Source organism: Mustela putorius, unplaced genomic scaffold (assembly GCF_011764305.1).
Source record: "Mustela putorius furo isolate JIRA1106 unplaced genomic scaffold, ASM1176430v1.1 tig00000407_pilon_pilon_pilon, whole genome shotgun sequence".
Taxonomy (NCBI): Eukaryota; Metazoa; Chordata; class Mammalia; order Carnivora; family Mustelidae; genus Mustela; species Mustela putorius.
The window spans coordinates 10909284-10915060 of NW_025421373.1; positions in this window are offsets into that span (position 1 = coordinate 10909284).

A 5777-nucleotide genomic window follows, 5' to 3' on the forward strand; every position below is an offset into this window, starting at 1 on the left:
TAGATGTCAGGAGGGAGCATCTGACTTCTCACCTGGTGGCCTTCCCAGCAGAAAGGCTCCATAGTGAGACCTGAATGAGGCCCCTTGCATGAGACCTGTGCAGCCTGGCCTTCTAGAGATGCCACAGCTTTGGTTTCAGACTTGGTACCATTCTGATCACACCTTCACTCCTGCCCCCCTAGCCCCTCACTCCCAGACCTTGAGCGAGTCTTGTGGGCACCACCATTGCTGACGCTGGTCCAAGTTTCCACCCTCACCCACGTGCATTAGCGTGGTGACCTCTCTGGTCTCCCTGCACCTGCCTTTGCCCTTCAACAGTCTGTACTTGACAAAGCAGCTAGAGGAGTCCTTTAACATCACAAACCAAATCCTTTCTGTCACCTGTCTTCTAAAATCCTCCTCATGGCTTCCTGCCTGATTCAGAATAAAATCCTAAATCCCTACAATGCCCCCAAAGACTCCACATGATTGAGCAGTTGGTTACCTCCTCCACTTAATTCCCTACTACTCCCCCATCTCTTTGAGCCTTTACACTCATCACTCTCCCCCATCGGCTGACAGCTCTCTTTGTCTTCATGGACCACAATATGGCTCATCATAATAAAAACTGGCCTCTGTCAGAATAGACTAAGATATGCCGCAGTAATGAACAACCTCCACATCTCAGTGGCTCAGATTACAACGGGTGCTTTCTCTTTCACCCACATGTCTGTCATGGGTTGGCAGAGTGGCTCCATTCATCAGAGTCAATCCAGGTTGACAGAACAGCCACCATCTAGAATGTTTCTGGTTTCCGTCCTATAGGAAAAGAGACTCTTGAGGGTCACATAACAGCAATTAAATATCAGGCTCAGAAGAAACAACCACTTCTGCTCATGCTCTTTGGTCCGTCACTGGTGTTAGTCAATCACAAAAGAACGCAAATGTGTGATCTTACCATATAGCCAGGAGTGGAACGGTATGTGATTATTTGGTGAACAGCACTACTGAAGACCATGATGGCTGATTTTTTGTGTGTGTAGTATGTATCAGAACCTCTTGGAGTGGGGGCACCTGGGTGGCTCAGTCGGTTAAACATCTGCCTTTGGCTCAGGTCATGATCTCAGGGTCCTGGGATCAAGCCCCGCATCAGGCTCCCTGCTCAGTGGGGAGTCTGCTCACCCTCTCCCTCTGCCTCTCACCCTGTTCTTGCTCTCTCACTCTCAAATAAATAAATAAACAAACAAACAAATAAATAAGTCTTTTAAAAAAGAGCCGCGTGGAGTATCTTCCAGCCCAGCAATTGTGATGCAGCAGAGGATCTGAAAGGGTGAGGTCAGGCGTGGAGGGCAGAAGTGATCCTTCCCTAAGGGTGGATGTGGAGCTGGAGCCCAGCAGAGGAAGAGCTCCCTGTTCCCCCACCTCTCACCCCCCTCAGCCTCACTGTTTCCTTCCCTCTCTTGCCCAATAAAGCTCATTAGTCCTGCTTTCCAAAGCTCTGGCCTTGACCCATCTCCACCCTCCAAGCAAAGATGACACCAGAGTATTTCTACTCCTGTTGGCTGAGCTCTCAAGTCCCTTCTGTGTGGAATGACTTCTCTTCCCCAACTTCAGTCTGGAAAATTCCTACTTACCTTACAATAGGACATGCAAGTGGCCACCTCCAGGAAGCTCTCCCGATACCTTTCCCCCCCCCCCCCCAGCCTCCGCTGGATTTATAGTTCATCCTCGACTCTCCCAGAATGCTGTGTTGTCTTTATCACTGTCTTCATCATGTATTTTATACTGTTTCTGTCCCTCAGATCTTGGGGGCCCCTTGAGGGCTTTATCTTTATATGCTTTTATCTTTATACTCTTCCCTGGTAGGAGGTAGATGCTAAATAATTAATTGAATGAATGAAACCCAGACACAGAGCTGGAAGTGGGTTCAAATTCCTTACGTACAGCACTTTAAAGAATTTCTCTAGTTAAAACAATGTACTCCGCGGGTTTGAAAATCTCCTCCTTGTTTGTCATGGCTCTCGGATTTCTTAGCGCCTTAACTCTTCCCTCTTTCTTGCCTTCTGTCTGACCACTTCTTCCCTCTGTCGCTGTCCCCCAGTTGCCAGGGTGCTCTGAGCCGCCTGCCTCACTTGTTTTCTCAAAGGAGGTGAATGAATCTTAGAATGTGGGTGGCCTGCCCTTAGGTTTGTCTTCCTAAGTGGGGTGCGAATGCAAATTATCTTGAGAAGACGCCTGAACTTGAAGCGTGGGAAGAGGGTTTGTGGTGGTGTTGTTGATGTGAACATCTAATGAGACAATATGTGTAGCAAGTTCTGATCGAGTGTTGGTCATGATGTTCATGATGAGCTTGGCTTCCATGACAGGCGAGAGAGGGAAGCTCGGAAGGAAACTGCAGGTAGAGAGCGTGGCAAGGCTGTTACTTGCCCGCAGCCAGGGCTGGGTTACTTTTGCCTTTGTGGGCCCCCTCTCTATGGGCAATATTAAAAATTATATGATCACATGGCTTTATAAAGAGGAATAGAATCCAGACTGGATTTCTTATGATATAGTCAATTTTATTCCATTTTTCTTCTGATTTAAAAAAGTATTAAAATTGATATTTAATTGAAAGGACCTCTAGGGGTGCTTGGGTGGCTCAGTGGGTTAAAGTCTCTGCCTTCAGCTCAGTTCATGATCCCAGAGTCCTGGGATCGAGCCCCACTTCGGGCTCTCTGCTCAGCGGGAGCCTGCTTCCTCCCTCTCTCTCTGCCTGCCTCTCTGCCTACTTGTGATCTCTGCCTGTCAAATAAATAAATAAAATCTTTTAAAAGAAAGAAAGAAGGAAAGGACCTCTAAAAATCTGGTGGCTCCTAGCCAAGTTGTCTGCTGTGCCTCATGGCTAGGTCAGCCTGAGCCCGTTGCTGTGCTCACTGCTCCTGGAACGCACAGGGCCCTTCCGTCCTTCTGGGCCGCACTGTTCCTTCAGCCTGGACCGTCTGTCCCTCAGCCCACCCCCACCCTTTGTCCTCATCCACCTGACAGATTCCTGCTCACCCTCAAGGCTCAGCTCAAATGTCACTATTTCTTGCCAGCATTAGTTAGCAAATTAAAATACAGGGTGCCCAGCTGCGTTTCAGATAAACAACAAGTAACCATTTTAATGTAGTTTTGTCCCAAATATCGCATGTCCCAAATCTTACACAAGACATAGTGATACTGAGAAGTTGTGATATGTCTATCTGAAATTCAGATGGTCTAGCGATCCGGCTCTGCGACTGGCCCTGGCTCATCTTCCTCTCACCGGGGCGTTCCCACGCTCGCTGTGCACCTGCCCGGTCTGCATTCTCCTCCCTGCTCCCCTAACCAGTCCGGGGGCCAGGATGTGGCAGTGCTTTCGTGGTCACCCATGAGCAAATGGGTGCTTTCCCTTTATTTCCTTTTACTTATTTTCAGGGATGACTTGGCAGTATTTGGTTTTAATTTCATTCAGGGACGTGATGAGACCAAAGTTAACTATTGTGTGGGGTCACAGCAACAGTTCTGTTACCCAAGATGTGTCCCAAGAAGACACTCCGGATTCAGACCTTTCATAACCTGATGGAAAAAAGCCCCAGAGCCCGTGGCTGACACCTAGGTCCCCTTCCTGCCACTGTGCTCTGAGGTGGATGGTGTGAAGTTCTGGGTTCCCTCCCCCCCCCACGGTTCTGGGGTCAGATCGCAAATCAGCCGTGACTCAAGCAGGACTCTGCATGTGAACGGCGGTGGTGCTTTTGGTTTTTAAGACTTAGGTTCATGAAATTCTGATTTTGTGCCTTTACCTCAAGAGCAGATTGATTCTTTAAAACGTTCTTGTAAACCTTTGCCTTGCTCAGCACAGGCCACGGAGGAGAAAACTGGCCTGGGCCGAACTCGTGGGCACAAGCCCCGGGGAACCATCAGATCGTGGTGGGGGCACTCCTTATCCAGTTCTCCCAGAGTTCTCGGCAGCAAGAATTAGGAGCCTGAAGCTCCACAGAAGCAGCTTTCCCTTAGAGGAGTACTGCACGGGGGAATCAGCCCAAGACCGCACTCGTGATTCAGAATAATTCGAGCCTGATGAGGATTTTCAGTAAGCATGGTGAAAGTTCTCTTTTTTATTGGTAGGAATTTCCCAGCTTTCAACACATTCTCCCTTATGTGGGAGAAATTCATTTTCACATTCTCCCTTTAGAAAGGAAATTTCCAAAGCTGACCGCTGGTTAATCATGCTGAGCAGAAAACCACAGTACCCATGTGCGTGTGTGTGTGTGTGTGTGTGTGTGTGTGTGTGTAGGGGTGTGTATGCGGTGGGGTGTCCTTTCTGTGGGAGCTGCCTCCCAATCTCTAACCCCTCTCTGCTCATCCTGATGCTTATAGATCAGGCAGTAGTTCCAAGGGATGGTGCATAGGTGTCATGCCAAGAAAACAAGGCAGCAGGCAGTTGCTTGGCCCCACCCACCTAGGGAGCACTGCACACCACAACCATCCTAGATTGTCACAATGCTTGTTGGTCTAATCAAGGTTCTGATAAGTTCTGCACTTCTCTTTTTTAAACTGAAAATACTGTTTGATGCTATTTAACTCAATGTTTTCCAAACTTATTTGATCAGAGAACTACCCCATTCTCCATTTGTTTTTGAGGAGCATATCATCCCATTAGCAATGCCGGAAGCCTACTTTGGGGAAATGGCTCTAAAAAGGGAACAGAAGGCAGCCAAGAGTTTATAATCTTTGCATTCCCTCTGCAAGTCACTAACTTTGTATCAGAATCTGGCTGACAGAAAGCATGGCTGGCCCCAGCACAGCCCTGGCAGAAGGACTCCGGTCACAGGCCCCACAGAGGGTTCCCCCCCCAGATGCTGTGGACTCAGTGCAGGGGGTCAGGAGCGTCAGGAAGGAAAGGGCATTTTGGGCAAAGCCTGGCACTGCTTTGAAGGCTGTCTGTTGGAAAACCTCAGCTGGCAGACACTTGGAATGAGTTTTCAGAGTGTCCGAGTTTTGTTTTGGGTTTAAAACACCACACAGGGCTACCTTTTCATAGTCACAAGGCTGCCTGTGACATAACACAGGGAGTGTGTCATCCGAGGAGGAAGCATGTTCTCCTTCCCAACCCAGGGCACTGGCATTTCCTCTCTTTGGTGTGTTCTTCTTGCTACCAGAATACACTCGGCTCAAGGCCACCATTTGCACCGACTCCAAGGACTGTCATACAGAAAAGACATGAATGGTGTCCCCCAAAGTCGTGCAGAGCAGTGGCTCCATCCAAGTGTTTGCCTGGTTCAGGGAAGAAGCCAAGATGCTCATTTGTTGGCACGCTCTGTTTCTTCAATCCTGCCTCAGTTTCACCTCTAATTAAAGCAGGGCCCATTTCCCCTCTATTATAATAGCCTCTTTGTATTCTGCATAGCATTTATTATTGCCTGGACCACTACATATTTTTACTTTTTTGAATACGGTCTGTCTCCACTAAAATAAAATATCAACTACACGAGGGCAAAGCTTTTTGGTTTTGGACACTTTGGGATGACAAGTGCCTTGAATAGCACCTGGCAGAGGGTCGGCACACCGGAAGTATGGGTGGAAAAAGTGAGGGACATTGTTTCAAGTTTGTTCTCCCTTGGGTGGGGATCGGGTGTGAGCAGCGGACGGGCAAGGCCATTGACGGAACTGTGGGCTGTGTGGTGGTGAAGGCAGGGGCAGGCTTCAGGTCCAGGGCCCGGCTGATCCTAAATGCTTGGGATGGCCGCCTGGGCTAGCTGTGGTCCCCGGGCACAGGAGGAAAGACAGAAGGACAGGGA